At 37.5% G+C, this 8,935-nt stretch overlaps 31 non-coding genes across 31 annotated transcripts; all 31 read right to left on the bottom strand.

Moving 5' to 3' along the window:
- Positions 1-110: 110 nt before the first annotated feature.
- LOC145757023 (5S ribosomal RNA) lies at positions 111-229 on the bottom strand. Its single transcript, XR_014285111.1, has one exon. It is a non-coding gene; the product is annotated as a 5S ribosomal RNA (ribosomal RNA).
- Positions 230-397: 168 nt separating this feature from the next.
- Positions 398-516, bottom strand: LOC145757034 (5S ribosomal RNA). The gene has a single exon (XR_014285122.1). It is a non-coding gene; the product is annotated as a 5S ribosomal RNA (ribosomal RNA).
- Positions 517-684: 168 nt separating this feature from the next.
- LOC145757046 (5S ribosomal RNA) lies at positions 685-803 on the bottom strand. The gene has a single exon (XR_014285133.1). It is a non-coding gene; the product is annotated as a 5S ribosomal RNA (ribosomal RNA).
- A 162-nt stretch (positions 804-965) lies between these two features.
- LOC145757062 (5S ribosomal RNA) lies at positions 966-1,084 on the bottom strand. Its single transcript, XR_014285148.1, has one exon. It is a non-coding gene; the product is annotated as a 5S ribosomal RNA (ribosomal RNA).
- A 168-nt stretch (positions 1,085-1,252) lies between these two features.
- Positions 1,253-1,371, bottom strand: LOC145756440 (5S ribosomal RNA). Its single transcript, XR_014284560.1, has one exon. It is a non-coding gene; the product is annotated as a 5S ribosomal RNA (ribosomal RNA).
- Positions 1,372-1,539: 168 nt separating this feature from the next.
- Positions 1,540-1,658, bottom strand: LOC145757058 (5S ribosomal RNA). The gene has a single exon (XR_014285144.1). It is a non-coding gene; the product is annotated as a 5S ribosomal RNA (ribosomal RNA).
- Positions 1,659-1,826: 168 nt separating this feature from the next.
- LOC145756172 (5S ribosomal RNA) lies at positions 1,827-1,945 on the bottom strand. Its single transcript, XR_014284306.1, has one exon. It is a non-coding gene; the product is annotated as a 5S ribosomal RNA (ribosomal RNA).
- Positions 1,946-2,113: 168 nt separating this feature from the next.
- On the bottom strand, positions 2,114-2,232 carry LOC145756809 (5S ribosomal RNA). Its single transcript, XR_014284906.1, has one exon. It is a non-coding gene; the product is annotated as a 5S ribosomal RNA (ribosomal RNA).
- A 168-nt stretch (positions 2,233-2,400) lies between these two features.
- On the bottom strand, positions 2,401-2,519 carry LOC145757070 (5S ribosomal RNA). Its single transcript, XR_014285155.1, has one exon. It is a non-coding gene; the product is annotated as a 5S ribosomal RNA (ribosomal RNA).
- Positions 2,520-2,687: 168 nt separating this feature from the next.
- On the bottom strand, positions 2,688-2,806 carry LOC145756270 (5S ribosomal RNA). Its single transcript, XR_014284400.1, has one exon. It is a non-coding gene; the product is annotated as a 5S ribosomal RNA (ribosomal RNA).
- A 168-nt stretch (positions 2,807-2,974) lies between these two features.
- Positions 2,975-3,093, bottom strand: LOC145756271 (5S ribosomal RNA). The gene has a single exon (XR_014284401.1). It is a non-coding gene; the product is annotated as a 5S ribosomal RNA (ribosomal RNA).
- A 168-nt stretch (positions 3,094-3,261) lies between these two features.
- On the bottom strand, positions 3,262-3,380 carry LOC145756173 (5S ribosomal RNA). Its single transcript, XR_014284307.1, has one exon. It is a non-coding gene; the product is annotated as a 5S ribosomal RNA (ribosomal RNA).
- Positions 3,381-3,548: 168 nt separating this feature from the next.
- On the bottom strand, positions 3,549-3,667 carry LOC145756810 (5S ribosomal RNA). The gene has a single exon (XR_014284907.1). It is a non-coding gene; the product is annotated as a 5S ribosomal RNA (ribosomal RNA).
- Positions 3,668-3,835: 168 nt separating this feature from the next.
- Positions 3,836-3,954, bottom strand: LOC145757081 (5S ribosomal RNA). Its single transcript, XR_014285166.1, has one exon. It is a non-coding gene; the product is annotated as a 5S ribosomal RNA (ribosomal RNA).
- A 168-nt stretch (positions 3,955-4,122) lies between these two features.
- On the bottom strand, positions 4,123-4,241 carry LOC145756272 (5S ribosomal RNA). The gene has a single exon (XR_014284402.1). It is a non-coding gene; the product is annotated as a 5S ribosomal RNA (ribosomal RNA).
- Positions 4,242-4,409: 168 nt separating this feature from the next.
- LOC145756273 (5S ribosomal RNA) lies at positions 4,410-4,528 on the bottom strand. Its single transcript, XR_014284403.1, has one exon. It is a non-coding gene; the product is annotated as a 5S ribosomal RNA (ribosomal RNA).
- Positions 4,529-4,696: 168 nt separating this feature from the next.
- On the bottom strand, positions 4,697-4,815 carry LOC145756174 (5S ribosomal RNA). Its single transcript, XR_014284308.1, has one exon. It is a non-coding gene; the product is annotated as a 5S ribosomal RNA (ribosomal RNA).
- A 168-nt stretch (positions 4,816-4,983) lies between these two features.
- LOC145756175 (5S ribosomal RNA) lies at positions 4,984-5,102 on the bottom strand. Its single transcript, XR_014284309.1, has one exon. It is a non-coding gene; the product is annotated as a 5S ribosomal RNA (ribosomal RNA).
- A 168-nt stretch (positions 5,103-5,270) lies between these two features.
- LOC145756485 (5S ribosomal RNA) lies at positions 5,271-5,389 on the bottom strand. Its single transcript, XR_014284601.1, has one exon. It is a non-coding gene; the product is annotated as a 5S ribosomal RNA (ribosomal RNA).
- A 168-nt stretch (positions 5,390-5,557) lies between these two features.
- Positions 5,558-5,676, bottom strand: LOC145756275 (5S ribosomal RNA). The gene has a single exon (XR_014284405.1). It is a non-coding gene; the product is annotated as a 5S ribosomal RNA (ribosomal RNA).
- Positions 5,677-5,844: 168 nt separating this feature from the next.
- LOC145756177 (5S ribosomal RNA) lies at positions 5,845-5,963 on the bottom strand. Its single transcript, XR_014284311.1, has one exon. It is a non-coding gene; the product is annotated as a 5S ribosomal RNA (ribosomal RNA).
- Positions 5,964-6,131: 168 nt separating this feature from the next.
- On the bottom strand, positions 6,132-6,250 carry LOC145756179 (5S ribosomal RNA). The gene has a single exon (XR_014284312.1). It is a non-coding gene; the product is annotated as a 5S ribosomal RNA (ribosomal RNA).
- Positions 6,251-6,418: 168 nt separating this feature from the next.
- Positions 6,419-6,537, bottom strand: LOC145757092 (5S ribosomal RNA). Its single transcript, XR_014285177.1, has one exon. It is a non-coding gene; the product is annotated as a 5S ribosomal RNA (ribosomal RNA).
- Positions 6,538-6,705: 168 nt separating this feature from the next.
- Positions 6,706-6,824, bottom strand: LOC145757105 (5S ribosomal RNA). Its single transcript, XR_014285189.1, has one exon. It is a non-coding gene; the product is annotated as a 5S ribosomal RNA (ribosomal RNA).
- A 168-nt stretch (positions 6,825-6,992) lies between these two features.
- LOC145756180 (5S ribosomal RNA) lies at positions 6,993-7,111 on the bottom strand. Its single transcript, XR_014284313.1, has one exon. It is a non-coding gene; the product is annotated as a 5S ribosomal RNA (ribosomal RNA).
- Positions 7,112-7,279: 168 nt separating this feature from the next.
- LOC145756811 (5S ribosomal RNA) lies at positions 7,280-7,398 on the bottom strand. Its single transcript, XR_014284908.1, has one exon. It is a non-coding gene; the product is annotated as a 5S ribosomal RNA (ribosomal RNA).
- Positions 7,399-7,566: 168 nt separating this feature from the next.
- Positions 7,567-7,685, bottom strand: LOC145757118 (5S ribosomal RNA). The gene has a single exon (XR_014285200.1). It is a non-coding gene; the product is annotated as a 5S ribosomal RNA (ribosomal RNA).
- Positions 7,686-7,853: 168 nt separating this feature from the next.
- LOC145756276 (5S ribosomal RNA) lies at positions 7,854-7,972 on the bottom strand. Its single transcript, XR_014284406.1, has one exon. It is a non-coding gene; the product is annotated as a 5S ribosomal RNA (ribosomal RNA).
- Positions 7,973-8,140: 168 nt separating this feature from the next.
- Positions 8,141-8,259, bottom strand: LOC145756277 (5S ribosomal RNA). Its single transcript, XR_014284407.1, has one exon. It is a non-coding gene; the product is annotated as a 5S ribosomal RNA (ribosomal RNA).
- Positions 8,260-8,427: 168 nt separating this feature from the next.
- Positions 8,428-8,546, bottom strand: LOC145756181 (5S ribosomal RNA). Its single transcript, XR_014284314.1, has one exon. It is a non-coding gene; the product is annotated as a 5S ribosomal RNA (ribosomal RNA).
- Positions 8,547-8,714: 168 nt separating this feature from the next.
- Positions 8,715-8,833, bottom strand: LOC145756813 (5S ribosomal RNA). The gene has a single exon (XR_014284910.1). It is a non-coding gene; the product is annotated as a 5S ribosomal RNA (ribosomal RNA).
- Positions 8,834-8,935: the final 102 nt, after the last annotated feature.

Below are 8,935 nucleotides of genomic sequence, written 5' to 3' on the forward strand. Positions count from 1 at the left end.
AATGACTTGCGTCGCTTAGCAATTATATCAAATATATTAGTTTTCAAAAATTTTGATAAAAAATGACTTCTACATAAAGTACTTTCTAATATGCTATAAAACTTATAAAATGCCTACGACACCCGGTATTCCCAGGCGGTCACCCATCCAAGTACTAACCGGGCCCGACGTTGCTTAACTTCCCAGATCGGACGAGATGGGGTGTACTCAACGTGGTATGGTCGTAGGCAATGTGATGTGGTGAGCCAACACATTTATCATTAACCGTGTATATTTAAAATAAAATAAATGACTTGCGTCGCTTAGCAATTATATCAAATATATTAATTTTCAAAAATTTTGATAAAAAATGACTTCTACATAAAGTACTTTCTAATATGCTATAAAACTTATAAAATGCCTACGACACCCGGTATTCCCAGGCGGTCACCCATCCAAGTACTAACCGGGCCCGACGTTGCTTAACTTCCCAGATCGGACGAGATGGGGTGTACTCAACGTGGTATGGTCGTAGGCAATGTGATGTGGTGAGCCAACACATTTATCATTAACCGTGTATATTTAAAATAAAATAAATGACTTGCGTCGCTTAGCAATTATATCAAATATATTAATTTTCAAAAATTTTGATAAAAAATGACTTCTACATAAAGTACTTTCTAATATGCTATAAAACTTATAAAATGCCTACGACACCCGGTATTCCCAGGCGGTCACCCATCCAAGTACTAACCGGGCCCGACGTTGCTTAACTTCCCAGATCGGACGAGATGGGGTGTACTCAACGTGGTATGGTCGTAGGCAATGTGATGTGCCAACACATTTATCATTAAACGTGTATATTTAAAATAAAATAAATGACTTGCGTCGCCTAGCAATTATATCAAATATATTAATTTTCAAAAATTTCTATAAAAATGACTTATACATAAGGTACTTTCTAATATGCTAAAAAACTTATAAAATTCCTACGACACCCGGTATTCCCAGGCGGTCACCAATCCAAGTACTAACCGGGCCCGACGTTGCTTAACTTCCCAGATCGGACGAGATGGGGTGTACTCAACGTGGTATGGTCGTAGGCAATGTGATGTGGTGAGCCAACACATTTATCATTAACCGTGTATATTTAAAATAAAATAAATGACTTGCGTCGCTTAGCAATTATATCAAATATATTAGTTTTCAAAAATTTTGATAAAAAATGACTTCTACATAAAGTACTTTCTAATATGCTAAAAAACTTATAAAATGCCTACGACACCCGGTATTCCCAGGCGGTCACCCATCCAACTACTAACCGGGCCCGACGTTGCTTAACTTCCCAGATCGGACGAGATGGGGTGTACTCAACGTGGTATGGTCGTAGGCAATGTGAAGTGGTGAGCCAACACATTTATCATTAACCGTGTATATTTAAAATAAAATAAATGACTTGCGTCCCTTAGCAGTTATATCAAATATATTAATTTTCAAAAATTTTGATAAAAAATGACTTCTACATAAGGTACTTTCTAATATGCTAAAAAACTTATAAAATGCCTACGACACCCGGTATTCCCAGGCGGTCACCCATCCAAGTACTAACCGGGCCCGACGTTGCTTAACTTCCCAGATCGGACGAGATGGGGTGTACTCAACGTGGTATGGTCGTAGGCAATGTGATGTGGTGAGCCAACACATTTATCATTAACCGTGTATATTTAAAATAAAATAAATGACTTGCGTCCCTTAGAAGTTATATCAAATATATTAATTTTCAAAAATTTTGATAAAAAATGACTTCTACATAAAGTACTTTCTAATATGCTATAAAACTTATAAAATGCCTACGACACCCGGTATTCCCAAGCGGTCACCCATCCAAGTACTAACCGGGCCCGACGTTGCTTAACTTCCCAGATCGGACGAGATGGGGTGTACTCAACGTGGTATGGTCGTAGGCAATGTGATGTGGTGAGCCAACACATTTATCATTAACCGTGTATATTTAAAATAAAATAAATGACTTGCGTCCCTTAGAAGTTATATCAAATATATTAATTTTCAAAAATTTTGATAAAAAATGACTTCTACATAAAGTACTTTCTAATATGCTATAAAACTTATAAAATGCCTACGACACCCGGTATTCCCAGGCGGTCACCCATCCAAGTACTAACCGGGCCCGACGTTGCTTAACTTCCCAGATCGGACAAGATGGGGTGTACTCAACGTGGTATGGTCGTAAGCAATGTGATGTGGTGAGCCAACACATTTATCATTAACCGTGTATATTTAAAATAAAATAAATGACTTGCGTCGCTTAGCAATTATATCAAATATATTAGTTTTCAAAAATTTTGATAAAAAATGACTTCTACATAAAGTACTTTCTAATATGCTATAAAACTTATAAAATGCCTACGACACCCGGTATTCCCAGGCGGTCACCCATCCAAGTACTAACCGGGCCCGACGTTGCTTAACTTCCCAGATCGGACGAGATGGGGTGTACTCAACGTGGTATGGTCGTAGGCAATGTGATGTGGTGAGCCAACACATTTATCATTAACCGTGTATATTTAAAATAAAATAAATGACTTGCGTCCCTTAGAAGTTATATCAAATATATTAATTTTCAAAAATTTTGATAAAAAATGACTTCTACATAAAGTACTTTCTAATATGCTATAAAACTTATAAAATGCCTACGACACCCGGTATTCCCAGGCGGTCACCCATCCAAGTACTAACCGGGCCCGACGTTGCTTAACTTCCCAGATCGGACGAGATGGGGTGTACTCAACGTGGTATGGTCGTAAGCAATGTGATGTGGTGAGCCAACACATTTATCATTAACCGTGTATATTTAAAATAAAATAAATGACTTGCGTCGCTTAGCAATTATATCAAATATATTAGTTTTCAAAAATTTTGATAAAAAATGACTTCTACATAAAGTACTTTCTAATATGCTATAAAACTTATAAAATGCCTACGACACCCGGTATTCCCAGGCGGTCACCCATCCAAGTACTAACCGGGCCCGACGTTGCTTAACTTCCCAGATCGGACGAGATGGGGTGTACTCAACGTGGTATGGTCGTAAGCAATGTGATGTGGTGAGCCAACACATTTATCATTAACCGTGTATATTTAAAATAAAATAAATGACTTGCGTCGCTTAGCAATTATATCAAATATATTAGTTTTCAAAAATTTTGATAAAAAATGACTTCTACATAAAGTACTTTCTAATATGCTATAAAACTTATAAAATGCCTACGACACCCGGTATTCCCAAGCGGTCACCCATCCAAGTACTAACCGGGCCCGACGTTGCTTAACTTCCCAGATCGGACGAGATGGGGTGTACTCAACGTGGTATGGTCGTAGGCAATGTGATGTGGTGAGCCAACACATTTATCATTAACCGTGTATATTTAAAATAAAATAAATGACTTGCGTCCCTTAGAAGTTATATCAAATATATTAATTTTCAAAAATTTTGATAAAAAATGACTTCTACATAAAGTACTTTCTAATATGCTATAAAACTTATAAAATGCCTACGACACCCGGTATTCCCAGGCGGTCACCCATCCAAGTACTAACCGGGCCCGACGTTGCTTAACTTCCCAGATCGGACAAGATGGGGTGTACTCAACGTGGTATGGTCGTAAGCAATGTGATGTGGTGAGCCAACACATTTATCATTAACCGTGTATATTTAAAATAAAATAAATGACTTGCGTCGCTTAGCAATTATATCAAATATATTAGTTTTCAAAAATTTTGATAAAAAATGACTTCTACATAAAGTACTTTCTAATATGCTATAAAACTTATAAAATGCCTACGACACCCGGTATTCCCAGGCGGTCACCCATCCAAGTACTAACCGGGCCCGACGTTGCTTAACTTCCCAGATCGGACGAGATGGGGTGTACTCAACGTGGTATGGTCGTAGGCAATGTGATGTGGTGAGCCAACACATTTATCATTAACCGTGTATATTTAAAATAAAATAAATGACTTGCGTCCCTTAGAAGTTATATCAAATATATTAATTTTCAAAAATTTTGATAAAAAATGACTTCTACATAAAGTACTTTCTAATATGCTATAAAACTTATAAAATGCCTACGACACCCGGTATTCCCAGGCGGTCACCCATCCAAGTACTAACCGGGCCCGACGTTGCTTAACTTCCCAGATCGGACGAGATGGGGTGTACTCAACGTGGTATGGTCGTAAGCAATGTGATGTGGTGAGCCAACACATTTATCATTAACCGTGTATATTTAAAATAAAATAAATGACTTGCGTCGCTTAGCAATTATATCAAATATATTAGTTTTCAAAAATTTTGATAAAAAATGACTTCTACATAAAGTACTTTCTAATATGCTATAAAACTTATAAAATGCCTACGACACCCGGTATTCCCAGGCGGTCACCCATCCAAGTACTAACCGGGCCCGACGTTGCTTAACTTCCCAGATCGGACGAGATGGGGTGTACTCAACGTGGTATGGTCGTAAGCAATGTGATGTGGTGAGCCAACACATTTATCATTAACCGTGTATATTTAAAATAAAATAAATGACTTGCGTCGCTTAGCAATTATATCAAATATATTAGTTTTCAAAAATTTTGATAAAAAATGACTTCTACATAAAGTACTTTCTAATATGCTATAAAACTTATAAAATGCCTACGACACCCGGTATTCCCAAGCGGTCACCCATCCAAGTACTAACCGGGCCCGACGTTGCTTAACTTCCCAGATCGGACGAGATGGGGTGTACTCAACGTGGTATGGTCGTAGGCAATGTGATGTGGTGAGCCAACACATTTATCATTAACCGTGTATATTTAAAATAAAATAAATGACTTGCGTCCCTTAGAAGTTATATCAAATATATTAATTTTCAAAAATTTTGATAAAAAATGACTTCTACATAAAGTACTTTCTAATATGCTATAAAACTTATAAAATGCCTACGACACCCGGTATTCCCAAGCGGTCACCCATCCAAGTACTAACCGGGCCCGACGTTGCTTAACTTCCCAGATCGGACGAGATGGGGTGTACTCAACGTGGTATGGTCGTAGGCAATGTGATGTGGTGAGCCAACACATTTATCATTAACCGTGTATATTTAAAATAAAATAAATGACTTGCGTCCCTTAGAAGTTATATCAAATATATTAATTTTCAAAAATTTTGATAAAAAATGACTTCTACATAAAGTACTTTCTAATATGCTATAAAACTTATAAAATGCCTACGACACCCGGTATTCCCAGGCGGTCACCCATCCAAGTACTAACCGGGCCCGACGTTGCTTAACTTCCCAGATCGGACGAGATGGGGTGTACTTAACGTGGTATGGTCGTAGGCAATGTGAAGTGGTGAGCCAACACATTTATCATTAACCGTGTATATTTAAAATAAAATAAATGACTTGCGTCCCTTAGCAGTTATATCAAAGATATTAATTTTCAAAAATTTTGATAAAAAATGACTTCTACATAAGGTACTTTCTAATATGCTAAAAAACTTATAAAATGCCTACGACACCCGGTATTCCCAGGCGGTCACCCATCCAAGTACTAACCGGGCCCGACGTTGCTTAACTTCCCAGATCGGACGAGATGGGGTGTACTCAACGTGGTATGGTCGTAAGCAATGTGATGTGGTGAGCCAACACATTTATCATTAACCGTGTATATTTAAAATAAAATAAATGACTTGCGTCGCTTAGCAATTATATCAAATATATTAGTTTTCAAAAATTTTGATAAAAAATGACTTCTACATAAAGTACTTTCTAATATGCTATAAAACTTATAAAATGCCTACGACACCCGGTATTCCCAAGCGGTCACCCATCCAAGTACTAACCGGGCCCGACGTTGCTTAACTTCCCAGATCGGACGAGATGGGGTGTACTCAACGTGGTATGGTCGTAGGCAATGTGATGTGGTGAGCCAACACATTTATCATTAACCGTGTATATTTAAAATAAAATAAATGACTTGCGTCCCTTAGAAGTTATATCAAATATATTAATTTTCAAAAATTTTGATAAAAAATGACTTCTACATAAAGTACTTTCTAATATGCTATAAAACTTATAAAATGCCTACGACACCCGGTATTCCCAAGCGGTCACCCATCCAAGTACTAACCGGGCCCGACGTTGCTTAACTTCCCAGATCGGACGAGATGGGGTGTACTCAACGTGGTATGGTCGTAGGCAATGTGATGTGGTGAGCCAACACATTTATCATTAACCGTGTATATTTAAAATAAAATAAATGACTTGCGTCCCTTAGAAGTTATATCAAATATATTAATTTTCAAAAATTTTGATAAAAAATGACTTCTACATAAAGTACTTTCTAATATGCTATAAAACTTATAAAATGCCTACGACACCCGGTATTCCCAGGCGGTCACCCATCCAAGTACTAACCGGGCCCGACGTTGCTTAACTTCCCAGATCGGACGAGATGGGGTGTACTCAACGTGGTATGGTCGTAGGCAATGTGAAGTGGTGAGCCAACACATTTATCATTAACCGTGTATATTTAAAATAAAATAAATGACTTGCGTCCCTTAGCAGTTATATCAAAGATATTAATTTTCAAAAATTTTGATAAAAAATGACTTCTACATAAGGTACTTTCTAATATGCTAAAAAACTTATAAAATGCCTACGACACCCGGTATTCCCAGGCGGTCACCCATCCAAGTACTAACCGGGCCCGACGTTGCTTAACTTCCCAGATCGGACGAGATGGGGTGTACTCAACGTGGTATGGTCGTAGGCAATGTGATGTGGTGAGCCAACACATTTATCATTAACCGTGTATATTTAAAATAAAATAAATGACTTGCGTCCCTTAGAAGTTATATCAAATATATTAATTTTCAAAAATTTTGATAAAAAATGACTTCTACATAAAGTACTTTCTAATATGCTATAAAACTTATAAAATGCCTACGACACCCGGTATTCCCAAGCGGTCACCCATCCAAGTACTAACCGGGCCCGACGTTGCTTAACTTCCCAGATCGGACGAGATGGGGTGTACTCAACGTGGTATGGTCGTAGGCAATGTGATGTGGTGAGCCAACACATTTATCATTAACCGTGTATATTTAAAATAAAATAAATGACTTGCGTCCCTTAGAAGTTATATCAAATATATTAATTTTCAAAAATTTTGATAAAAAATGACTTCTACATAAAGTACTTTCTAATATGCTATAAAACTTATAAAATGCCTACGACACCCGGTATTCCCAGGCGGTCACCCATCCAAGTACTAACCGGGCCCGACGTTGCTTAACTTCCCAGATCGGACAAGATGGGGTGTACTCAACGTGGTATGGTCGTAAGCAATGTGATGTGGTGAGCCAACACATTTATCATTAACCGTGTATATTTAAAATAAAATAAATGACTTGCGTCGCTTAGCAATTATATCAAATATATTAGTTTTCAAAAATTTTGATAAAAAATGACTTCTACATAAAGTACTTTCTAATATGCTATAAAACTTATAAAATGCCTACGACACCCGGTATTCCCAGGCGGTCACCCATCCAAGTACTAACCGGGCCCGACGTTGCTTAACTTCCCAGATCGGACGAGATGGGGTGTACTCAACGTGGTATGGTCGTAGGCAATGTGATGTGGTGAGCCAACACATTTATCATTAACCGTGTATATTTAAAATAAAATAAATGACTTGCGTCCCTTAGAAGTTATATCAAATATATTAATTTTCAAAAATTTTGATAAAAAATGACTTCTACATAAAGTACTTTCTAATATGCTATAAAACTTATAAAATGCCTACGACACCCGGTATTCCCAGGCGGTCACCCATCCAAGTACTAACCGGGCCCGACGTTGCTTAACTTCCCAGATCGGACGAGATGGGGTGTACTCAACGTGGTATGGTCGTAAGCAATGTGATGTGGTGAGCCAACACATTTATCATTAACCGTGTATATTTAAAATAAAATAAATGACTTGCGTCGCTTAGCAATTATATCAAATATATTAGTTTTCAAAAATTTTGATAAAAAATGACTTCTACATAAAGTACTTTCTAATATGCTATAAAACTTATAAAATGCCTACGACACCCGGTATTCCCAGGCGGTCACCCATCCAAGTACTAACCGGGCCCGACGTTGCTTAACTTCCCAGATCGGACGAGATGGGGTGTACTCAACGTGGTATGGTCGTAAGCAATGTGATGTGGTGAGCCAACACATTTATCATTAACCGTGTATATTTAAAATAAAATAAATGACTTGCGTCGCTTAGCAATTATATCAAATATATTAGTTTTCAAAAATTTTGATAAAAAATGACTTCTACATAAAGTACTTTCTAATATGCTATAAAACTTATAAAATGCCTACGACACCCGGTATTCCCAAGCGGTCACCCATCCAAGTACTAACCGGGCCCGACGTTGCTTAACTTCCCAGATCGGACGAGATGGGGTGTACTCAACGTGGTATGGTCGTAGGCAATGTGATGTGGTGAGCCAACACATTTATCATTAACCGTGTATATTTAAAATAAAATAAATGACTTGCGTCCCTTAGAAGTTATATCAAATATATTAATTTTCAAAAATTTTGATAAAAAATGACTTCTACATAAAGTACTTTCTAATATGCTATAAAACTTATAAAATGCCTACGACACCCGGTATTCCCAGGCGGTCACCCATCCAAGTACTAACCGGGCCCGACGTTGCTTAACTTCCCAGATCGGACAAGATGGGGTGTACTCAACGTGGTATGGTCGTAAGCAATGTGATGTGGTGAGCCAACACATTTATCATTAACCGTGTATATTTAAAATAAAATAAATGACTTGCGTCGCTTAGCAATTATATCAAATATATTAGTTTT

The sequence above is a fragment of the Corella eumyota genome, chromosome 6 (assembly GCF_963082875.1).
Source record: "Corella eumyota chromosome 6, kaCorEumy4.1, whole genome shotgun sequence".
NCBI classification, from domain to species: domain Eukaryota; kingdom Metazoa; phylum Chordata; class Ascidiacea; order Phlebobranchia; family Corellidae; genus Corella; species Corella eumyota.